General features: G+C 39.0%; 1 long non-coding RNA gene across 2 annotated transcripts; it reads left to right on the top strand.

Annotated features, from left to right (window-relative positions):
* The first annotated feature begins 7,341 nt into the window (after nucleotides 1-7,341).
* On the top strand, nucleotides 7,342-25,247 carry LOC142027015 (uncharacterized). Of its 2 annotated transcripts, none has more exons than XR_012648978.1 (3): nucleotides 7,342-9,754; nucleotides 15,535-20,681; nucleotides 22,161-25,247. It is a non-coding gene; the product is annotated as an uncharacterized LOC142027015 (long non-coding RNA). The 2 variants fall into 2 exon arrangements; XR_012648979.1 differs by lacking the exon at nucleotides 22,161-25,247 and having other exon boundaries at nucleotides 7,342-9,448; nucleotides 9,651-9,754; nucleotides 15,535-21,505.
* The last annotated feature ends 861 nt before the right edge of the window (nucleotides 25,248-26,108 follow it).

Here is a 26,108-nt window from a genome sequence, read left to right on the forward strand (position 1 = left end):
CTCCTTTTTTTTTTTTTCTTTTTGCATTCTTCTTTTGCAGAGAAGTTGGTGTCTGCTGTGTTATAATTATAGAGGTTTTCCGCATCTGCATTCTGCACACCCAGCTACCCTCCACCTCCTATGAGTGTCTATGTAAGGTTATCTTGCTTTACTTAGAGTATTGTCTACTTGACCAACACCATCTCCCTCTGGATGCGTAGTCATGCTCTCTGAAATACTTTCTGTAACAGAGGTGTGGCAAGGTTGGTTTGTGCTGTAGCCTGTTTGGGGGACTTGACATCCCTGGTGTCCTTCTGACTGTTGCAAGCAGAACTGATGGGGGCAGGGATGGTGAGGCATTAGCTATTTTATGCTCTTACTTGTTTGTTGAGCATTTACCTGCATCTGTCAAGTCAGGGCTGTTGAAGGTTGAGCAGGATCACAAGAGGTTACACTAAAACCACCAAAGGAGAGGAATAACATCTAGAGGTGACCACATCTGGAGTGCTGTGCCCTGTCCTGGGCTCCCCAGTAAAAAACGAGGCATGGACATATTGGAGCAAGTCCAGAGCAGAGCCACAAAGATGCTGAAGGGACTGGAGCATCTCTCCTATGAGGAAAGGCTGAGAGAGCTGGGACCGTTCAGCCTGGAGAAGAGAAGGCTCAGGGGGTGACCTTATCAATGTATATAAATACCTCATGGGTAAAATAAAGAAGATGCAGCCAGACTGTCCTCAGCAGTGCTCAGTGACAGGACAGTTATGCAGTGAGCACAAGCTGAAAGACAGGCAAGTCCATTTAAACATAAGAAAACACTGTTTTACTGTATGGCATTTTGAGCACAGGAAAAGTTTTTCCAGGGAGGTTGTAGAATTTCCATCGCTGGAGATACCCAAAACCCAGCTGCACACTGTCCTGAGCAACCTGCTCTAGGTCAGCAAGGGAGTTGGTCTAGTCGATCTTCAGAGGTGCCTCCAGTCTCAGTCTTTCTGTGGTTTAGTAACATTTCTAAGCATCCTCACAGTGGGATTTGTCATGTTCTCAATTTATCACAGTGAAATCATCAAGGAATTTTGCTTGCAAGCAAAAGGGGGTTCCCAGCTTAACTTTATTATATCTGCATGTTGATCTCAGACAAAGTCCCTTTGCCCTGCTACCCTGATCTGCTGTTCAGGTATGCTGTAAGTGATTCCTGCACATTTCTCCAGGGAATTCTGAAGTCCTGTACTCACATTAAGCCTCGTGGTGAGGAGAAGAAGAGTCCACAGAGCTTTTGCAGGAATGTGAGGGTCCCTTCTGCATCCTTTTGAAAGCAGCTAAAATGCTTGGTTGGTTGGTGATCTTGTTTTTTATTCAGTCCCATTATTGATAATGTTCCATGTGGCAATAACTTCACCAAGAGATACTTAATGAACTTAAAAAAAGTTTTGAATATAAAGGTTATATTATCAACAAACGGTGGTTTGAAAGAACTAAATAGGATTATGAAGATTATCCTTCTTTAACAATGCCTTAAATTTTTATCTCCTTATCCCTTCCTCATTGCTTTCTCTCTCAAGACATTATGGTTTATTGTATCTCCACTAGGTACCTTGCATATGATTTACACACTGAATGACTCTGCTTTCAGAGCAAGGTAATGATATAATATCCCCATTTATATTCAGAGCAGTCAACACTTTCTAGGTCTCTGAATAATAAAACCACCTGCATTTAATATACATGGAAAAATGGGAAGGCAAATAGCAGATATGGCACAATCAGATAAGTGTAATCAGATAAAATATCACAATATTATAGCAGATCAGCATCTGTTAATGACTTGAATTTTAAAAGACTGACAAACAGCATGGCCTAAAGCAATCAGGCATACCTCATTCAGAGCTACTTATCCCAGATTTGATTGCTCTTCTCAGATGTTTCTCACAGATTAAACATTCAGGCTTTCTTATTTTAACTATTCCTGTGCTGTGTCTCTTTAAGTGGAAAAACACTAGCTTTTTACCTTTTTCTCCCACAGGGAGAAAGCAACATCAAATCACATAGTGGAGGAAAGACCCAACTCCCCTCAAGGGCTGCAGTAAGCTGAGCCAAGCAGCCCTTCTGCAGTGTGCGTGCAGTTGCACATCAGTCTATGTCCTCTGTCTCTGCAGCTGCTACCAGGGCTTTGGGATCTGTCCTGGCTACTGGAGAATTAGCGGAAACTGAAAGGGTTTTTTTTGTATCTGACAATCCCTGGATGAGTGGCCTGTGGAAGACTTTATTCTTGCATCCCACTGCACTCAGTGGGACCCTCGGCCCTTTGGGGCATCCTGCAGTTGCTGTAATGCAAACAATAAAAATAAAGCAACATCACAGTAGACCTGGTGGTCTATGGAGGTGGGACATCGCCTATCCTCTTGTCATTTCTATGTCTCTGTCAATAGCAAGTCTTAGTTGTTAATGCAGATGCTGTAGTAGCACCCAAAAATGATGTTAGGAGTATGTTCCTCTCTCATCCCCTCTCCCTTGCCTCCTCCCTGACCTTTTTATGGTGTATTCTCCTCTCATTTGGACAAACAATCCTGGTCCTGTCAGGACTTCTGATTATTTGCAATAAAATATAGCTGCAAGGTCTTGTACAGCTTGGTTTAATGCAAGCATTGGTGGTGAGGAGCTGTTCTAATTTCTTCTTTCTGATTTGGTGTCCCAGGTGATGCTACTCCTGGAAAGCATATCCCTTGCCTCACATCTTGGGTATGGGGGGTTCATTTGCTCCTGATTACTGAGCTTGTGATTGGGCTTTGCCTGCTGCAAATTGAAACTGCATCTCCAGAGTATATTGGGAGCTACATGCTTGCACTTGAACTAAGTGTTTTGCAGGTCGGGGTTTGTTTGTGGTTTTTTGTTTGTTTGTTTTGGTTTTTTTTTTCTTTTACATCACAGGACTCTGTGCTTACTGTAGCACCAGAAAACTTTTTACTATAGCTAAAAACATGCAACAATAGAGCATCTGAGGAAAAAAAGGGAACATCCTACAGCCATTTTTTCTCCCATTTGATCACACCTGAGATTAAATAATATCTCAGATATTTTGCATTTAACTGTGAGAGAGATTCTATGGTGAGAGGATTTCAGGATGCTTTACAAATGTAAAAACTGAAAGCTAAATGGTGCCATTGGGCCCCATGTACATGGTTAATAGTAAGCTGCACCAGCCCTGGAAGAAATCACCTCCGAAGAGGGTTGTGGACCTTGGAGAGGGACCTATGGAAGATACTATCTTAGTAAAGACAAGGCACTTTTAATATCAGCACAGTTAAGTGCTCATTTTAACTCGCTAGTCCTCAATAAATAGTAACAAGAGTTACATTGAGCCTTCTTTTCATGAGGAACTGTCTGGGCATCATTTTGGCTCCCATGAACTGAATCATGTGAAGTAAGAACACAGGATCCTCACCAGTAACTCTGGAACTAGAAAATTATGCCTTCCTGCCTTTGTTTCCCCTCCTGCTTTCTGGGTATTAAGGGTGGAAAAAGCAGATTTTAGAATGGCATATACAGCTTAGACCCAACGTACCTCTTCCTGTAAAATCGTGCCCCATGGTTCCCTCCCCTCTTTGAGAGGCTGTCTTGTGTCATCCGCTGCCTCCTGGAGAGTGAACAAAGGGTGAGTGGGGATGAGGCACTACCCTCTCCCTCTACTGCTGGTGTACACATACAGTATCAGCTAGAGAGGGAGGAATAAAAAAACTAAACACGTGGTCCAGATAGTTCAAGAAATTGGTACTCACAGAGCTTGGTGTATCCTATGCAAGCTCACCTCATCTATGGGTAGGCATAACCAAAATGTCACTGCAAATCAGGAGCAGAGCAAGGAAAGAACATTAAAATGTAAGTGTTGCTTCCTGTCATATGTTTAAACTTTTTGAAACACAAATATAGTTATTTTTTTCTTTCTTTGTCAAATAACACAGGTTTCTTCAATCTGGAGAAGGACAGTCAAAGTGTTTCTGCCATTATATTCACTTATATAATATATACATATTTATGAGTGTATATTCTTGTATAGCTTCATTACTGCAGGGGATCAGTGACCAAATATATTAGGCATCCATTGTGTATAAGGAAAATAAATGAGGGATAATTTGTCATGAGTTCTTTCTTTGTATTAATAACGTGTGGCACAGAGATAAGATACGATCTGTGTTTTCTTTTGTCATCTATGCCTTAATGCTTCTGATTCCCGTTTCATTGTCCTCACATCTTTATTGGGCTCTTTTGGTTTGCAGTGTTCTGTTATAATGATTTTGTCTTTCACAGGTCAGTGCCGTTGATTGCATTACAGCTGGCCTGGACTGCAGCTGAATCAGTTTTGGGGGACCCAATATAAACCTACTGCTGTTACTGGCCACAGCTTGTTCTTTGGTACAAGTATATGTTACTGCTGCTTAAAAATTGACTAAAGGACATACCAACCAGAACACTATATGTGCTTGCCAGAGGCTACCAAAATTAAGAGTGTGAAGCCCTGGTCCCAATGCAATAAGAGACAAATCTTTCACTTTTTCACTGAACACAAGACTTTATGCAAAATGTGTGTCTGTCAGTGTAATGTGGCTTGAGAAAGGTGGTCCAATGAGTATCCCAGGGATCTCATCCCCAGGGGATGAGGGGAGTAACATTTTGATCTCTAACAAGTGAGAAGTTCTGATTTTCACTCTATTATTTTTGTCTAAAGAATGGAAAGTGAGTCAAACTCAGTCAAACTCCAGCAGCATTTTTTCTATTTCTAAGGCATACAGGGGGAATTTCTCCCCTTTCACAAGAGTTTGTCTTTTGCCTGTCCTTTATCAGTTGAGAAAGTGAAGTATGTGTTTAGTTTTATACACAGCTTGGGGCTAGCTTTAGGTCTTGAATTAGGGTTGATTCAGAGGTCCAGCAGGACCACTCATGGAGGGAAGTCCCCCAATGGGGCAGGAATCTGGGCATAGGTTTACCAAAGGCATGGGACATGAGAGACCTTCTTGCAGCATCTGATTCAAGCTTTATTCTTCACCCAGTGTTGGATGCTCGCTGTCACTGCACAGTTAGGCAGAAATCTTGTTTGAACTCCACGTGCAGTATGAATGGTTCGGCCCTTTTCAGCAGGAACCAACAAGCAATTTAAACTCAATTTCAGATCAACTTTATAAGAACCTCTAAGATATTTTCTTGCCCAAGCTAAGGCATAACAACTAGTAATCAACAGAAGGATGCTACAGCTTTTCAGATATAAATCACCAGCACTGTCTGGTTGGGCTTGGGAATACCCTTGACCACACTGCTGTCCAGCAGCTGTAAATTCATTAAATCTAACTGTCATGACCTCAGATTGAACTATCTCAGTCTGCTGGGATTGCTGCTAGTCTAAGACCACAGGTAAAATTGCCGATTCCCTCTTTTTCTCCCACTTTTTAGGAATTTCTTCTTCATTCAGAGCAGTACCATATAGTGCTATAAATATGCATACTTCTACATGGACTGTAGTATTTATACATGTGGACTTTCTGCCTCTGTTTTCTGCTAAAAATAATGTTGAACTCTAGGCTTATTTTCACAGACATGCAGAGCATCCCTTGTCTGTCATAATATGGAGAGTTGTTGAGAGCCTATTGACGATCTTATATGCAACTTGGTAGGATTTGAGTACCAGATCACCCAAAGGTTTCTTTGAAAATCTAAGCCTAAATGCTTAAGTCACAGAGAATTTCTAGGTTATGGATGCTGATTTCCTTTGAGAAAAACTTGCCGGAGCAAAATTCTCCCCTTTTGAAATTCTGAACCCATAACGTCCTCTTTCATCTCTTCCTCAGATGATTTTTTATCTTCTTTTTCTTTGTCTTGTGATCTGGAGTATTATGTACATGAATATGTGCAAAATGAGTGTGGTTTGGTGTGCTAAGAAGTGAGATTTATCTGCACCTCTTGGATAAATCATTTCCTCAGTGTCAGAGAAAGGTGAGGTACAGAAACTTGGCAAGAAGTAGAGACAAAGGAGTTATAGCCCATAAGATGGTTGTCACTCATTTTAAGGAGAGTACAAGTGGCAAAAAAAGATCAGCTTTTGCACCCGCAGGCATCCCCCCACCACCACCCTCACTCCCATCTCCTTTGCCCCTCTCGCTCACATTCACTCTCAGGGCGACATTTCCTGATTTATTACTTGAAAGGCTGCCATGTCTCTTCACCACTTGAAAGGGAACTTTTTTTTTTAAATGTGTGTAGATAAGATCTCAGGCAGTCCAAAAGATACTGCAGCCCGTGAATGAAATATCAGAATGGGGAACTTGACATCTAAATGTCAAAAGAGCTATTACTCCATATACATCCAAAAAACCCCCACTCACTCAGTGTCCTCCCAAAAGCTAAAATGGAGTAGGACCCTACAGTATTTCAGGTTTCCATAGAGAAACTGGAAAATGATGCAATAAATCACAGTTAATATTCATTATGTTTCCTTATACATACTGATATGCTGTAAGACTGTTGATCTGCAGTCTGAGGGGAATATAGTCATTATTGTACAGGCATGCCTATATTAGCATTAGTAAGAATCACTGAGGATTGCTGGGGAGAAAAATATACTCCCTTGCTTACTTCCCATATTACAATTACAGGAGATATTTTACAACAGAAGTGTGTCTGAACTGTTTGCAGCTGTTCTGAACCCAGGTTGAGAACTGCTAGTACTGAAAGGTAGTTAGCACTTCTGCTGAGTTCAGATAGCTAATTTTCATTAGTAATTGAGGTTGAAAAGCAGTCGACAGTGTGTACCAAATGTACATTAACTTCTACATCTGATTGGTGATTTCTCTACAAAAATCCTCATGAAACCTGTTTTTCAATTAGTAGGAAAACTCTGGCATTTCAAAAGAACTCAGATACGGTTTTCAAAATGTTAAAATATCTCTCATGACTTATATTTAGGAAAGTAGTATTGGAAAGTAGCTAAGTAGGCTGAATAATGAGAAAGACAATTAACATATTTTCAAATGCATCAGTATTATGGCTTGGCATGTCCTTGTTCCTGTTTAAAATTAACAATGACAGATACTGAGACCCTATTAATTTCTTAATAGGCTGATAGGCACAGCTGAGCATGCAACAAAGAATAATATAAATTAGTACTTGGGTTTATAAACCTGCAAACCCTATTGGGGATGATGTAGCATAGAGCAAGATGCAGAAAGAGAGAAGACATAGGTTGAAGTCAAAGCCCTGTATCTCAACTTTCTGTTCTTTTTCTTCCAAACCCTAGGGACATTGGAATAAAATTCCAGAATAATTCCCTAGTTTTTCCCTAAAAAATAATGTTAAGCCAAATCCAAACCCCATGTTGCAGGACTATAAACCTAAGTTGCTTTAATTTTCTGTTGTGAATTGAGCCTCAGGAGATGTTAAAAATTTAGAAGTTCCTGAGTATTTTTGTATCCCTAATTCAAGATATGTATTGTGATGTCACAGTAGGAAAGCATGTGCTTATGGGAAAAAAACATTCACATACTTTATAGAAATTGTGAACATACTTATTTTGGTTTTCATACTGCCTGTGTGTATCTGCCTCCTCCAAGCTGTTCCTCTCAACATTTAGCAAGAATGTTTAGAGAAGTGAAGGTGTTTTAGTTGTTAATCTTGTCGACCTGCAGTAACAGGTGAAGAAAATTAAGTCTAAAGTCTTGTTCATGGAGACAGTGAAGGGGCTAATTTCATCAGCTTACATTCATAAAAACCCCTTTATTTCATAATAATTCTTCCTTTTAGAACTCCTAACTTTTTTTGCTTTCAATATATTTTTCAAAGTACAATGGGGAGGGGAGAAAATGTTTTTAACAGAGAGGAGTGGAGGAATAAAATTGTGAACAATGCATCAATTATTCCTGGGTCCTGGTGGGGTCATGTAACCATGTGCCCTTGTGACAAAGGTGGCCAATAACATCCAGGACTGCACTGGGAGGACTGATGCCGGCAGGTCAAGGAAGATTACCCTTCCCCTCTGCTCTGGAGTGCTGTGTCCAGTTCTGGGCTCCACAGTGTGAGAGACACCAGGCATAGTGGAGTAACTCCAGAGGAGGGCCACAAAGACAATGAAGGGACAGGAGCACCTCTAAAACGAGGAAAGACTGAGAGAGCTGGGACTGTTCAGAAGCAAAGGCTAAGGGGGATCTTTTCCTTTGTATAAATATCTGATGGAGGAACAAAGAAGATGGAGCCAGACTCTTTCCATTGATGCCCAAAGACAGAACAAGAGGCAACAGGCAGAGACTGAAATACACGATAGTCCATCTAAATGCAAGACAAAACTTTTCTACTATGACTGTGGTCAAAGGCTGGAGCAGGTTTCCCAGAGAAGGGGTGGAGTCTTTGTCCCTGGAGATATTAAAAACCTGACTGCACAGAATCCTGGATGGTCTGCTCTAGCTGACCCTGCTCTGAGCTGGGAGAGTTGGAGCAGATGATCTCCAGAAGTGTCTCCAACCTCAGCCATTCTGTGATTCTTCATAGTATCATCCTTTACTTGCCTATAAAAAGAAGTACATGATTGAATCTTCACAATTTTTTTGAATTAAAAGAAATCATGTACAGCAAAGCTCCCCAAATCCTAGTAGTCTAAAAAAACTCCAAAAATCCTAATAGTAAATTTTCTTTTGGAACTGAGGGTAGTTTCTTAACAGAAAGAAAAGTTCTAAAAAGGGATATATATATATATATTCCTGAAATGTCCACAATAAAGATCAAGCACATATGCAAATAAGTAGCTTTAATGAACAGGTTCAAACCAGCATCTATTTCTAACTGGATGCAAGAGGCTTCTATTTATTTTAACTGGAGATTTCAGGGAGAGTCTGAAGGTAAAGCTCCTTTTACCTTTCACTCTGAGTAGCATAAGCCAACATTAATGACATGATGTAGCTGTAATTTCATTCAGTTATTTAAGAAGAAATCTTAAGAGTTCACTTTTTATCTTTTATGTTCTGTTTTTTTGTTATAGGACTGGTGGATATGTTTCATTCTTTTGAAAGCCTGTTCAAGCCTCAGGTCTGTTTTCAACACATTTTTGTTGCAGGGACACAATGAGTACCTCTATAATTTTCTTATATTTTGACTTCAGTTATTCCAATTTCCTGTAGTACTGGACTTAAAATCAGATCAGCTAGACAGAAAGTATATTTGAAAAGTGATTTTGGGTTTTATCTTCTTACTCCTGAATCTGTCAGAAGATGCTTCTAGCAGGCACAGGACAACCCCCATGCTTCATTCACAGGGGTATTGCCTCTTTTCAAACAACCAGTGTAACACCTTTTTCTCTGCAGCAAGATCTTCCTTTTTTTTTTTCTTTTTTTTCTTTTCAGCACAAAGTAGCCAGATGCATTATGCAGAATGTGAAATACAGCCACTGAACAAGCAATAAATTAACCTTACCATCAATGTGAGTTAGCTGGAATACAAGGTAATTCTGCTCATTTTTGATTTGGGTACCTCTCCAAAAGCCTTCTTCCTTCTTTCAGTGCTTCCTTTCATGCCTTTAATGCTACCACATGGGAAAAGCATCTGATCCTGGATGAATATCATGTGTTACACTATTTTACTACATATTTATCTTAACTTTTCATTCACTCGATACTGACCTTTGTTCTTTTTTTTCTTGGCAGTGTAAGAGCCAAATAGGCTGGAGGCCACATTCCTACTCCTCATATTGACAAGTGACTAATTCCAAGGAGAAGATCACCACTGGTCCAAAGTGCTACAGAAAAAGGTGTGGCCCAAGAATAATCTCCATAACAGACTTGTGATATAGCCTTAGGTAGTAACATGATATCGTTTGTGCTTCTACTCCTTTTCTGACCCCTGTAAGAGATTTGGATTCATAGCGATTCATCAATTTCTCTCAAGAGCTATGCCCTGTAATTCAGCAAGGTGTAGACCCCTTGTTTCATGAAGCTTTTCTGAGTTAAAGGTATTACTAATTAAGGAGGATTAGCAGTCACGTGTGAGTCAGTGCTTTATTTCAGCTGTGGTGAAACATGAGGGTATTTCTGATGCCTGCCATAAAGCTGCTTAGGAGTTTAGTCATTAAATGCAGTCACTCTGATCCTGTTTTGTCCATTATTTGTATCCTCTCATTCCAGGTGACAGAATAATTTTTTAAAAGTATATGCCATGTGAGGTGGTTGAGTGGAGAACTGTGAAAGACTTTAATAAATTATAGGTGGATTTATGAATTCTGCTCAGGGCGATGCTAACAGGGCTGAATTGAAGGGAAATTGAACTTGTCCTTTTAGATGGGAAAGCACAACTGGTTAAAAAAAAAAAAGAAAGAACGTGAAAGTCAGGTCCATTTTGGCTGCATCCCAATTTCAAGGCTAGAAAACCTCATTTTCTCATCTAGTGAGCAACTATAGTTACCCTCTCCCTCAGTAGTGGCAGCCTTTCAACAAACTAAAACAGCAGAGAAAGGAAAGATGTAATGGGCCTGACTGAAAGCTAATAGAAAATGATGTCTTGAATATTGTAAAGTATCATACAGTTTCTTAAAACACTTTCTTCTGAAACCCTCTAAGGTAATGATGTTCTACTCAAAAAATAGTCAGAGGACACTGGTTGTGAGGGACCAAAATGAAAAGCTCATATCCCCTTACCAAAGTGTCTGCCAGATTTGAACAGTGATGTTGCACTTTGCTTGGAGTAGTGAATTAGATGAGATGTATAATCTGAGGTGCTTTTCCTACAGGGTATAATAAGCAATTTATTTTCATTTACATTAATTTCTCTACATGAGTAACTACAAGATGCATTAAACTGTTAAATACAGACAATTCCCAGCTGATTTGTTGCAAAATAGAAATGCTGAGTGAATATATATGTATTTATCTACCTATCTATCAATCTATCTTTATACCTACCTATCTACCTGCCTTCCTACCTATGTGAATATATATAAAATAATCCACTTAACATAGATCATATTGCTTTGTCAAATAGTGGAATTATGTTAATGGGCCCTGCTATTGGATTTTTTTCAGCAGTCAGCAAATGTTTGAAGGGTTTTTTTCAACTGATGATGTGTTAGTGACACAATGACTGAAATATTAGGAAACAAAAACCTACACCAAGGTAATCCCATTGCAGGACTGGGAAGGCAGTCAGAAAAGTCCCTTTCATTTGGTTCTGAAACATATTTTATGAAAGCCAGCAAAAGGTAATGCTCTGTTTAATTTATGCATCTCATTGCAGTATTAATTATATCTGTTTATACTTAAGCTGAATATTACTGGAGGAGGCAGCTAGGGAGCAGTGTGCTGTTGTAAAATAAAGTAAGTAGGTGGTGAACAGATTTAGTAATGAACCTGTCATCCATGGGAAAATGACTGTTACAAAGTCTGTGTTTAAAATGACAGATAAGGTTAAGCCACAGAGATCAAACCAAAATTACAAAACTTCTCAAGGATTCAGGGTGCAGAATTTGTATTGTGGAGGTAGGCTTTCCTCTATTAAGATACATAGCTTATTAATTGGGTTAGAAGGTACAGTCAATGAGATTTCTGATCTGGTTTTATATTTGTACTTACTCTTGCTTAAAGAGTAGCATTAAAACTCTTTGAGCCACACATTAATTCCATGGATGCTGCTATAAATTTTAAAAATGTCTTTGGTTTCATTGCCTTACTCTGAATTGACATCAAGAGTGGAATCTGACATACCAATTTTACCAAATTCATTTCTTACCTACAGAGAAACTAACTAAACATGAAATTGGCTTTGAATTTGTCTATGAGTATTATTTATCTATAGACCAATAAAGATATTTAAGTCAGGATCTCTGTGGGACAAAATGTGTGCTGATACAGTTTAAAATTAGTCTGAAAACATGTTTACATTACTAATATTCATTGAAGGAAACTAGGGGCAAAATTAAAAAAACCCTGTGTCTCATACAATTGAAAGTCTAAATTCTTGTGCAAATCTGCAAATTGGTCCCTGCTTTTAAAAAAAATAGTCTAGGGGAAGTCTTTTCCAACATCACAAGTTGAAAATTAGTTATGTTTTACACAGAAAAAATACTGCTTGAGTTTTTCAATGCAGCAAGTAGAAACTATGGTCATACAAGGCTATTCTATGTTTTGGTGCATATTTTTATTAGAAATAGTTATACTCTATTGGATACCAGTGGAGCTATTCTGATTTATGCTTATGTAAGAATATGATATGTATTTTTTTTCTTCTTTTAGTAGAAGTGGCCTTTCTCTTGTTAAAGAAATGACACAGGTTATTCAACTAACACCAGACCTCATCTTTAATTAAGGAGTTCTACCTTAATGTGATCATTATAGGTGGATGTCATTCACCTGGAAGCTATCTCCTAACCTAATAACACCAGTAAGAATGAATTGGCATGACATTCTCCTTTGGAGACTAGGGTATACCTATAGGGTAGTGTCTTTCTTTTTAAAATGTAATAAAATGTAACATTTTGGAATAAGAAGAGCACACATCTCTTTTGTAATTAAATTATTACCCTCTACTGAGTAGAAAGTATTACTTTCTGAAGCAGCACGTAATGATTTAAAAAATGATGTTCATACTTATTGTCACACCCACTCTAATATTAGCAACTGTGTATCTCCAACAGGCAAACATTTTGTTGAAATCCTCTGGATAGTGTAGAAGCAAGCTGTGTTACCTGGGTTATCTTTTGACCCATTTTATCCCCATATGTTTCAGTTGTTACAGTCCTTTGATTTAAATTCACTTATTTAGTTTTTTTTTCACTAGATTTCAGACTTGTTTTTTTGAAGTCAGTTACAGTTTGAGGTGGAGATGTGAAAGAAGTGATTTCCAGTTCTGGATGACCTCGGAGGGGTTGTTTGGAGTTTGGTTCAGCTCCCGCTGTATTTAATGACGTAAAGAATCCTTGACTCCTGCAGTAGGATGGAGCATGTAGGGTCCAGTCCTTCCATCTATCAAGTACTTCAAATTAGTGCTAAGTGGCCTTACCCTCCATTACAGTCCATCAGTGTTGAAGATGAGTATTTGCTCAATGCGGTAGTGACCCAATTAAGACCTATTGTGATGATTTAACAGATACACAGATTTTTTTTCCTGCTCCCCTGCATCATAGTGAATATCATGTCAGCTGTATTGTAGCATGAGAGGTAGAGCTGACAGACACATATAATGAAGAAAAAAAGTGTTTCAGGTGTAACCACAACAGAGATATCGGAATAAAAATCTTACCCAACGTGCTGAACCACCAAGCCAGGCAGCACTGGGAGAGATACGAAGCATTGTCTTAAACCTTATTTCCTGAGGTGATATAAATGGGTCCGGTGTTTTCAAGCTGACTCTAGCTTTATGCTGCTATAAATCAGTGGAGAACTGGAGTAACACATAGGGATGCACTTTGTTTTGAGGTTCAGCATGTATTAGACCTAACAACAAATTGTCACTTAGTGTTACAACAGATAGAGTCCTTCCAGCTTAGTAAACATCTATACTTGTTGTGTTAGGTGTTATGATGACTCAAAACAAGAAGAAAAAATTCTGTGGTGAAGGGTTTGCAAGCCAAGCGTAAGATAAAACAGCAGCAGAAAGGATGTAGTACAAAATGCTCACTGTATTACAAAACTGAGGTTGGCAGAACTTGAAGTGATATACTACATGCTTCCTCAAGTAGTTATTCCCACAAACAATTCTCCCAAGAACTCCTTTCTCCTGTTGTGCCAGATTTTGCATACTGCTTCTGTAGCTTTTGTGTTTTTAGGTTTTGAGTGCATTGTAGTTTTGTATACAAAGTGTAAAAACCAGTCCCAGCTACCTGATTTGAAAGGAATAGGCTACATATATTGCCATTACTGGACCTAGTGAATGGGCACATACATGACTGATAGACTAGTATCAGTGCACATGTGTGAATCTCTATAAAGGTCCAGTTTGGTCAGTGAACCCAGAGCACCCTGGACCTTTTGTGGGTGTATATACCATAATGTGTACAGATAAGCTGTAGGTTAGAGCAGAATATCACGTGTGCAGAAGAGCTCCTGTGTGTGCAGTGACCATTTCTGGGCACTCTGCCTGACATACGGAAGCCTGGTAGGGTCCATTCCCCACCCCAAAATGGCAACATAGCAATGGGCGAACAGTCAAAAATTATATTCTTCTGCCAGTGCCGTTGAGGTTGGTGGGTCTGGAGAATTACCCCTTCAGGCAAAACTGATGAGCAAGGACTTGACAGAGAGGTGAGAAAAGTACAAACCTCTCCTTCCTTTCGTTTTGAAGGGAACACGACCCATTTAGGGCCAACTCTCCTGCTCCGGTGGGTTATGGTGCCACTGGAATGGCTGAAAGTTGCATTTACACTGGAAGATTAGAATGAAGGACCTGACAATACAGGAATAGAGCTGTACAGGTGGAGGAATCACATTCTCCTCTTGCATGACTGGGGTATGTGAGTGCACAGGTGTGTGTCTGTCAGCTTGAGTGCATGTGAATTCTGAATCCTTGAGCCCTTCCTGCAGATCGTGTGGGGCTGTGAAGTACTTCTCCAATATTCAGAGAAATTTACTCACATGTAAATGGAGCAGAGGGAATTGCAATGAAAGGGTTCCAGTAACAGGGCCCTCCTCTTTAAGCTATTGCCTGAGCCACACCTACAGAAACACTACACTGAAAGCATGAAAAAAAGGCCAGGCAGCATAATACAGCACAGAGTGTAGGTAGCTAACTACCTACCATTGACCTCCTTCTGAATCGTCTTTTCTGAGATTCATTCATTTTGTCCCTTCTTGACATTATAATTGCCTTAAGAGAAGTGTGCAGGGTGCATATTGTGCTTGTCACTATCTGCTTGCTTCACTTTGAAATAGGGGTAGAGGAACAAGAGACTGTTCAGAAAAAAGCTTGTTTAGTCAAATTTTCAGATTGTCTCCTTTAATGTTCTGGAAGCTCAAAAGCTTTTAGTTGGGGAGGGAGGCTCTGAATGCAATGAAGAGACTCTCACTGGTAATCACGGGAGTGTACATGGTGTGGAAGGCCAGCTTCTGCCCCATTGGCTTGTTTAAGTTCTGTTTAAAAAGTAAAGGTGTGCCCATTAGTCATGCTTGCTGTGAGCTGCCAGCAATCTCCCTTCCTGAAAGTTGCAGTTTCTTTTGCTCTCTCTGTGGTTACATTCAAAGCCAACTAATAGGAACAAACACCAGTTTGAAAGCCGTGCCACTTCATTAGCTTGACATGGTGTTCTTGGCAGGATTTTCTGCATTACCTTAAACACAGTGTTTTAAGGGCCTAACAATATTGGAGCGTAATGAGTCCATATTTATCTGCAAAAAAATGTGATTGCAGGTTTGTCTGCAAAGGCTGTGCAAATACTTCAGATGTACAATGTCAATGGGGAACCCTGGCTGCTCACTATGCACTGGTATTTTAAATTTTTCTACTTGAAGTGGAGGGCAAGATCAGAGTTGTAACCATTATGCAAAGGCAGCTATAGTTAGATCAAATGCAATATTTACAGCTTTCTGTATTATTACTTTTTTACAGTACCAGTTGTCAACCTATCAGAGTAATGTGTCTGAGGATCTCCACTGTCATACTGCCACTGAAAAATCCTGTCTCGTCAACCAGGGAGGAAAAGGTCTTTCTCTGAAAAGTGATCTCTACTCTGCTCAGCTGCACCTGAATGGCTGTGAATATGGGAAATTCCAGATTCAAACATAATATTAAAATATCTGAACTCAGCTGAGAAATTCAGCACTCACTGAAATCATCACAGTGTCATATTGTTTTACTAGGGCCAGGATTCAGTGCTTCTGACTGTGGTGCACTTACTGTGTTGCAGAGGCTTGCAGCTGGCTACTTTGAGTCCAAGACTCTGGGCTAGCAGTACTCGAAATGTTGTCTGTCGTATCTTAATGTTGACACTATGCTGAATTTTAATGTCAACAATCAGCCAAGAGTGCTCTCTAAGTAAATCTTGCCCATGTTTTCTCCATGTGCTGAGCCACAAAACCTAGTTAGGTGTTCTGGAGCCTGCTCAGCTAAACTGAAAAGAAGGTACAATGGTTTGATTTGGTTAGTATGTACAGAAATGTCGGAATAGGAGCCTGTATTCAAGTTGCTCTTCCTGACTGTGGTTAGATAAACTTTTCTTCAAATGAGCATGGAAGAGGTTATTTGTTTTTTAAGACCAAGCAGCCCAGTTTAAATACTTGTGGGGAGGCCATCTTTTAATTAGGGACCATAAGGATCAGGATGTTCAGATGCTGAGATATCAACGGATGCAAATTTTACTTTTAACTGCTTATGAAGCATCTACTTGCTCATGATCTCTTTGCTACCCACACTTGCAGGCATCTGTTTGAATGGCCTATTCCCCACCTTCAAGTTGGTCAAGTTTATGCCATAAGGCATAGCCATGAAGGAAATATGGCTTATCTGTACATTTTCTGTAATGCTGCAGGAAACTCATCTCCAGAAATAACATTTGTAGTGATGTTACCACCAGTTCCAACATGCTTTCTTGTATTCGAGTACATCTCTTGACACTTAAAGTAATAAATCTACAGCCAAAATGTGCCCATACAGAAGTTATGTCAAAAGTGTTTGCTATAATTGGAAACCCTCTTGGAAAATGATGTGGATCACTGGAGGTATTAAAGCATGTGTTAGAATGTGAGTCTGTCTATAGGCAACCAACAGTACATGCAAAAGTAGCTCCCCAGCCAGGGAAAACAGCAGAACTGCCTTCAGTGGACGTTGACTGCTCTATCTTTTAAAAGATGTGCATGTATTTAATTGACACTATATGAGAATGCCACTGAAAATGCCAAGAATGAAGCAGAAAGACCTCAAAGAGGAGATCTGTATCAAAATAAAATGAAACTTGTAAGTCATTAACTTTGCTTGTTGTAGTTATGCTGGAAGATGTTGAACAGAGAAGGGAAAGACATTTGCCACCTTACCCAGTGGCACGCTTCTATTGACATTTCTTTGGCATGGTTGTTATGCATTGAAAGTGAATTAAATCCTGACTTTTACTAGCATAAAAGGACTGCTAAATCCATTAGCTCTGACAACAGAATGAGAGAAAGTCAACTTTAAAACTGCTCAAAGTTCAATAGAAGTCTGCTCCAGGCATCTTTACCTGCCCCCCCTAGTCAAAACCTAAGACTTCAAAATCTTTCAAGTACATGGAATTTTACCAAAATGTCTGTTTTTCAGCACTTAAACCTGCCACTTCAGGGCTAAGACACTGCCTTGGAGACCTGGTTCAAATCTCTGCTCTGCCTACTTTGGGACTGAGATTTTTTTCCCTTCCTTCTCTTTCCCTTCCGTTTCCCTTTCTTTCCCTTCCCTTTCCCCTTTTGGTTTCCCCTGAGGAATCAGCAAGACCATGTTCAGAGTTGCAGACATGGAAAGGTTGCACATTTTGTGACCACCTTGCTTACTCAAGTTCAAGAGGGATAGTCTTCAGCACTGGCTCAGGATGTTGATAAGTCCTACTGTGCCTGTGCCTACCTGTATACACACAGATGTGCAAATTCACATAAATCCTGAAATTCTGATGGGTACTACACAATTGTCTTTTGTTCTGCTCAGGTTTTTTTCCTAAGACTAGCGTATTTCCAGCTGTGGACAATTCACATATCTTACTAGATTTGATGACTTTTAAAAATCTCATTAATTTGGTATGACCTTTGTTGCCTTTGGTATTAATTTTACTACCTGCATGACAATTAAATGAAATTTATTTTATTTCTTAATATGAATTCCTCTGTAATGATGTATTTACTCTCTTTACGGTGGGGACAAGACTGTTACCTCTTTCATAATTAAGTTCAAGTAGTACTATCAAAGCTACATTATAAAGTCCTAATTAACTGTTAAGAATTACGGTATTCTACTGAAACTACTTCTTAATTACCAGGCTACCAGCAGAGAACTGGTTGCCTGCCAGTGCGTTGGCTTGATTTTCACATGTACTGGAGCATCTCTGTGTTGTTTGGATGGCAAAAATTTCAGCTGCAATTGGGCCTGAAAACATAGTGGTTGTGTGAGTGTTTTTTTCCTATATATTGCAGCTATCTGGTACTCATTTTTCAGAAAGATTGGCCTACGATCTTTTTACATAGTAATTTATGGTGTGGAGATTTAGGGAAGTTTGTTATAAAAGAATATTAGTTCAAATGCCTCACTAATGTCTTAAACTGGCCTTGTTTGTTTAAAGTCTACATTAAGGTACCTGGACTTCCTTAAGGCATACATTTAAAGGATATGTTTTTTAAAGTGTACACCATCATCTGAACTGATAAAATGCTGTTTACCTCATGAGAGGAGAACTTGAAATCAGAGCATTTATCAGAGATATGAACCCTCTCCAGTTTTCTTGGACTGAATACTGACCCTTAAATCTAAAGATTACATTTTGAATATTAAGATTGTTAAGTCATTCTTGGGGATGATCATATGAAGATCCATCTAGCTGATATATTTCTGCCACAACGTCACACAATTTCTGCCACCTTTTGTGTGCCTTTCATCTACTCTGCAGCTGCCAAAACCTTTGGCTAGTGTACCATATCTTCTAAGATGTATGCAACAAAAGCTTCTTCAGGCTTATGTTGTTGCTGCCATTAGGAGCGGTGTAACACCTTGCTCTGGCTTACTGTTTGCCCTTGCTTCTTACTGCACGATCAACTTTTAAATGAACGGCATCTTTCTCTTCTTTGATTACTCACTGGTCAGGGCACTTTTTTTGGCTTTCAGAAAGGGCAGTTGAACTGACGCTTGTTTAGTATCCTCTACAGCCAGCACAACATGGTGGCTGGCTTTCACCAGTTCCTTGGAAGCATGGTGGCCTTAGCTCTCCAAACTTTAATCAAGCAAAATATTGATGTCACCCAAAATAAATATATAAGAGTGAGAAGTTTGGAATAGAACATCTTTTCTGAGGGATGGGTGGAAGAAGATAGTGCAGTGCATATGTCTATGAGTAGGACATCTCCCAGCTCCATGCTTTCCCATTGTACTTCTATGCTTTGGTTTCCCCTGCTGTAAAACAAGCAGAGTTTCAAGGAAATTCTGCAGAAATCATAAGTCACACTTAACATTTTCATTGCATGGAGTAAGGCAGTAGTTAAGTGATTACTTTCTAGAACAAAGTGACTATATGATTGGTTGTTATTTTCCCATGTAGCAGAGTTTTAAGGAGGCAAAAAGTCGGTCCATAGAAGTGTGTGACAAAGTACCAGCTTTCAGTCCAGAGGCCATGCAAAGAATATGGTTATTTCATAGGATGAGTTCACTCTTTAATGGAAAGTAATCCATTTCAGAGAAACTATCACATATAATTTGGTGCAATTGAACTATGTCTTTAACCTTTTACTATGATTTATGTGATTAGGTCACCAGAGGAAGTGGTTTTGGAAAGCATGATTAAACACTTTAAGGAAATAATTTCTACCTTCAAGCACCTTGTGTAACTGCACTTTTCAAGTGTTTGTCCTTCCTCATCAGCCTGGCTGCATCGAAATGCAGAAACATGTCCTTCAAAATCCTATTCTATTTTTTTTAATATAAAAACAGGTGAGAACAACTGAAACTCCACGTGAATTGTTATACTGAATTTTTTCAGTTTTTAGTCCATAACTTGAGTTTCAATATCTGTTTAGCACATTGTTATTCATTGTAAGCATAGCATGATAAATATAATTTCTGTGCAATTTGTCTGCTGCAACTGACCAATTTAGAACTAGTATCTGAAATTATAGCCAGTAGATAATGCCTGAAGAAACATAGACACCAAGGCACAGTTCAGAAAGAAGTAATTTTTGAATCAGCTCAAATTCTCTGCTTAATACCTTTACCTCTGTAATGAACCTACATTTCTGAAGAGGATTCTATGCTGTCCAAACATGTCCTACCCTGTTTGGCTTCTGGCATCAATGCCAACAGGCAGTGAGAGCTACAAGCTATTCCAGTGGTGAACAGGTTGTGACCCATCAAAGTTCACCAGCTCACTGAACAGTGATTAACATTTAAAATGTATGCAAACTAGTCTCCTAATTAAAGTTCAATAATGCAAGGCTTTGAACCTTTTCATTGCCTTTGGAAATAATCAGAGAAGAGAAGCAGGGTGCTTATCAGCAGAAGTCATTATCATAAAAGGCCAAATTCAGCACATCTCCATTCCACATCTTCATGATGTTGGCCAGTCATGAACAAGAGACAGACACAGGTCACAAAATATGGATGTGAACTGGGAATATACAAATTCCCCTGGGTCACTGAAGCTTGTTTCCATCTCATACTTGGAATTTGTTCCTTACAACTAAGGGGTCTGGTTGCAGCTCTGTTGTTAGGTTCATGTTTAAACATCAAAGCAAAGTTAATTTTCCTCTACAATTTTCATAGCCTGTCACTGTTGAACTTCAGTGAGTGTAGGTAATAATTTTAAGAATAGATTTGTAAAGGGAGCTTAGCAACTCAAGTTGAATCCCTGAGACCTCAACTCTAGGATATCTTGTCTGCTTAGCTGTATTTCTTTATATGACTCCTATCCAGCTATACTCTTCCTTTCTTTCAATCTCTCTCTACATGCAGCCAACATCACATAAGCTTTCCTCTGCTGCTAGCGCTGGAGAAGGAGTATTAGTCTGGTGGACAGTATTTGCAGGAAATGGAGGAAGGTGGGTAAAGCAATTTTTAGAGTACCTGTTCCGTAGTGCAAAATTCATATCATTGGTGTCCCTTAATTTTCTTTATCTCTGAGAGAATGCCAGAAACCTTATTTTCTTTTGTGTCTGTGCATGTATACAAAGATAAAGATTAGCTCCAAAATCACAACTAGAAGTTTAATTCTTCACATCACCATACAGCATGGCAGTAATTGAGGTGTAATGTTCCATAAAGGGTCATGCTTTGCCTGATTCATCATTTACATTGGAAAAATGTTAATCTTGTTTCTATGTCATACTGCTTCACTGTGAAACTTACAAAGAACACATTTCTGCATGGCACCGAGAATCATTGGTACCCAATTAACTGAATAGCATTTGGGGATATTTAACGGTTGAAGAAAATTAATGTTTTTTTCCTCTTGTGACATTTCAATTCCCTTATCTTACTATCCCTTTGCAAGATACCTACTGTATGGGACTTTCATTCTCATCTTCTCAGGAAACAACTGAATACCTGAGAGGAAGAAGCGTAAAGACAGATGTTTAATCTCCTTGCTTCTTTCTTATTGATATGTTCATGTAAAGGATCTGAAAGGTCCCATGAGATGACTCAACAAAGGAAAGGAGCATGGGCTCGGTGCCCTGACTAATACACCTTCACTCAGTAAATCACTGCAGTTTAAATGCCAGTAGTATAAGAATTCACAGTAGCCTTGCTCTTTTCACAATAGGGCTGGCATGTATACTTGCAAGTCACTGCACTTCAACAACATTGTGCATTGCTCTATAAACTGCTTTGTGATAACATGTTTGTGGGATATTAAATGTTATATATCAAGAACCCTCAAAAAATGTTCTCTGTGTTTATTATGATTGTTGCATTAAAAGAGAAATGATGGGAAGGGCAAGGAGCAAATGTTTATTCTGCAACCCACACAACACTATACAGAACACAAGGACAACGAACGTCTTCTTAGACATTCTTTTGTAAGAACAGTGTTTAAAAGCCCAATTTTCTTCACTATGACAATGGGATTGAATTTACTCCCTAACTTTGTTTTTGGAGTGCTCAGCTGGAGAAAGATGAAAAAGTTAGAGGTGGGAAACAACCCTCTGACAGTAAGACCCCTTAAAAGTGTTACCAGTTTAGGAATCCAGAAATTACAGAACTTGTTTTCAAAAAGATGTTTTAATCAGTTTCCTCACAAACAGTTATACTGTTTAAATTTTCCACTTGAACAATCACTGTTTAAACCAGCAAGTCCAGCTTCATCACCCATTCATTCTTTGCAAACAAAATTATCCATCAAAAATTCCTTCTGAGTGCATGCTTCTCAAGGTTAATGATTAATTGGTTGTAGTGTAGGAGCACCAGTCAGTCAATGAAGTATAAAACTCCAGAAACAATCATCAGCAGGGTGGTGTTTTAACTTGTTTTGTTTAAGAACAACAAATCTGAAAGTTTATCTTTCAATTCTGCTTGTGCAGGTCTCGAGCAAGAGAACCCCAGGGAACTGAAGTGATCTGTGAGCTCCGTCACCAAGAGGGGCAGAATGGAGACTGTCCCCTCTTCAGCCTCTGCTTGGGATCTTGCCTTTTGGACTTTGCTGACTTTAACAGATGGTAGGCTTTCGACTTCTTGAAATCAAGCATAATAAAGCCCCCTGCCCAGCACACGCATACTGCTGCTATTAGGGACACAAACCTCTTCAGCTTGTCCAGTCAGATTGAGAGCAAGTGCGAAACAAAGGACATCTTTTTAATGAGACTGGCCACCAACTCATTTTTACAAGCAATTTTTTTTCTATACAACCCATCCCCATGGCAACTGACTATTGTGCTGAGGATCACATGTATCTATTGATAGCTAAATTCTTATTGTCTCTTAACCAAGCTTGATGTGAAAGGAAAGTGATCTTCTTCTATTTGGTGCTCATTTACGACAAATGGCACAGTAATTCTTCCTTCCTAATGCACAAAATAGACATAGGACTAAACTGTGTCAGTTCATTGCTCCATTACAGATTTTCCCTGGCTCCAGTTTGGTATCTAAATTACAACCTTTGCAAGCAATTGCTAATTATGGTGTGTTTCCCCATTAACAGTTGTTTTTCTTAAATTTTCAGCAAATGTTAATTGTGTACTGAGGGACTAAGCCAGATCTGTCACTGAGTGTGACACGGTAATAATGTTCTCTTAAAGAATGGGACCACTTAATCATAAAGAGTCAAGTGCTTGGTCTCCCATTTGCTTTCTTTGAACTCTTTGCCATCCTGGGTGAGTTGGCTCCTGCAATCACAGCAATAGTTGCCACTGGAGACAGAACAATGTCCCGCTGTCATTAATGTTAGCAACCATTTTCAGGTGTTTGACAGTTCCTCTACCACAGCCTGCTTCTCTGGGCATCATTTGCCTGCATGGCAGCCGGTCTGAACAGGACTGCTGCTCTACAAGGCACATGTGTTTTCTTTACCCAGGCTCCAGAGTGCAGCGTTTGGTAGTCATTAGATGCTTGCAGTTGTTGTGGAAGATGTGGGGTCCAATTACTCACTGTTACCACAGATTCTTACTGGCTGTATATTGAGATAATTCAGAAGTGTGGTGAAAAAGGGCATCCAATTCCTTTGGCATTGCTTTCTCAGGCTTGGAAGAAAATTTGGTATTTTAGAATTCATAAATTAAATGACTCAATTTAGCTAGTGTTACCTTACAACCTGTTATCATTTGGTTTGGCAACTAATACTTATATGCTCACCCATGTAAGTTTCACCATCAGATCTTTTGTTTTTCTTTCAGGAGGAGGGTTCATATGGTACTCATTTATTGCTCAGAAAGGACATAGGATAGCTATAGTAGGGCCAAGAGCCTTGGTGTGATGTAGCCTGCTCATGTCCCACATTTCCCCTCTAAGTCTACCTATCTATCCTGGTTGCCATGGTATCTGAGCAATTGACAAGGGGGCTTCATGTGTTATAAAGACTGCAAAGTCCTAGTTGGCAGTAACAGGTGAAAACAGCTGCACAGGTCCAAAAGAACCAGAGGCTTTCAAATAAATCACAGTCCTCCAAATTACCTGCTGCTTCTGCTGGGCCCAGGAGCATCTAAGCTGTCCTCATGGCAGAAAGCTCTCCTATTAGCCTGCCCAGGCTACTGCTACGAGTGGGTTAAAAACAAATTCACTCAGACAGTCATGCAACAGGAAGGTGATGTAGAGATTGGAGAAAACTTTGTAACTCTCTGATCTGAGACTCTAGGTTTAGGAGATAGTGCCACGTACCACAAGTAATGTTTGCATCACTGAAAATTAAATTTCATGATTACTTGAACATAGGCAATGACGGTATATCGACCTGATGATGAACTACTGTGGGTTAGAGAACAATTCAATGAGCAGTGCTGCAACATTTTTACTATTTAGACCAAATTTAATGGGAGAAAGAAATTACATTGCTTCAAACATTTTCAGTTAGTTGCTGGCCTAGGGAAAAGAAACAAATAATTTAATAAATTTTTGTGAACTTTTCACAGGTATCACAGTCCTGAGATATTCAAAAGAGGCAAATATGCATAGTATGAAAAAGGGTCTGTAGTATTATTATTAAATTTGAATGATATTTTCAGCACAGCATAAGAACCAAATGCAGAGACCATTGCTGTTCAGTTATCAAAGTTGGTTTGTTTTTGTTTTTTTTTTTCCCCAGGACAGCATGTGCATCAAAGCTCAGATCTAAGAGCCATAAAATATCTAAATTCGTACTATGCCAACAGTTCCCATTTCCTGCCATCAGTTATTTACATCAAAATAAAGCAAGATACATTGCTTTTCAATCATGCATATATTTAAACAATGCCCCACAGACCCAGCTGAATACCAGCTTCCTCCTTCATACTTGAGCTCTCCGACTTGGAATATCTATCCCAAGAGGAAATGACTGAGGGTGGGTGCCTATAGTGGGTTGCTATTCAGGTGACGTGTGCTGACCTTTTTTACTGGAGTTTGCCTTTCAAAGAGGGAAATACAAAACAGAAGAAAGGAGAAAGAAAGCTCCTGAAATGGCAATTACTTGTTAACTATAAAAAATGGAGAAAATAATCGAGACAGATGACCAGATTTAGTAAAAATAAACCTCACCATTAAAAACTAATTAAACATTTGCATTTCAGAGGTAAGTTTCTGTGCAAAAGTTTGGGGAACAGCAGGTTGACAGTGAAGATTATTGATTGTAATTTGCTGAAGGTTTCTAAGTAAGTTATGTGCAATATATGGAGGATTTACTCAGCTCTGCATAGCTGCTTTATTATTCTTTTAAAGTGAATAATTTATAACTGTTCTCAGAGATCTTTTATCAGCCACTTATCTCCTTCAGCTGGACTTGTGATGTGGAGGGATGAAATGAATTGCTGTTTAATATTATAAGAATTAATCAGACCAGAACAGCAGGAGAATAATGACTGCCTTAATGGTTAAATATTTTACATTTGGCAACAGAACTACAGCTCAAAATATAAGGAATTTAACCTTTATCCCTTATATGAACACTGAAAAATATTGGTGACACAGTGAACTACAATATATTTGCCGCATATTGTAATTTTAGTTGTTGGTAAATAAACAGAACGATTTATTTTAGTGGAAAAAGTTCCTTGTTGTCTAACTGGTTCTCTGTCCCAGATGTCCTGTGGTATTGTCAAAACTTTCATCCATCAGATGGGTTATATTCCTTACAGCTTTGTTCCACTATTACAACTTTGAGACAAATTGAAGTGTTCTTTTATGTATTTTACCTGCAAAGTGATAACTGTGTGTTTGCCATCACTACTTTAACTACAGCAGCAACAGGAAAACTGAAAATACTACTTGTGTGCTGTTGGAATTAATTTTGGTAATGCACCCATTCTCCATATTTTCCTGCAACATACTCAGTCTTCATATCTCCATAAACCTGTAAAGTTAAAGAAGTTGAACTAAAGAATGCCAGTAGGAGAAAAAAAAAAGTATTTGTGGATAACAAAACATAATCCACAGATGTACTGTACATTTATTACTAATTTTCCATCAACACTGTGTAGTCTTCAGGGTGAGAAATTATGTATGAAAAGTATCATAGACAGAGCAGGAAGTATACCTTCCTGCATGTATTCCTGCAAGAAAAACTTCATGAAGATTTTGCAGCTTTTTTCATCCTCAAATGATTGTGATGGTTAAGCATGTGTTAGCATATGAGTAACACCCAGCACAGACACTTTTTCTATATTTATAATAATTACACAACTTATAAGAAAGTATTTCCTCCAGATTTTATTATTCTGCTATACTACAAAAGTACACTGGTCTGTGACTCTGATTCACAATAAATACACTTAGGCTTTGCTTAGTGAAACTTACTTTTAAGTTGCTTTCTGGACCAGGAATCTCCCTTTGCTTTACAATTTTGG

Source organism: Buteo buteo, chromosome Z, assembly GCF_964188355.1.
Source record: "Buteo buteo chromosome Z, bButBut1.hap1.1, whole genome shotgun sequence".
In the NCBI taxonomy this organism is placed as follows: Eukaryota; Metazoa; Chordata; class Aves; order Accipitriformes; family Accipitridae; genus Buteo; species Buteo buteo.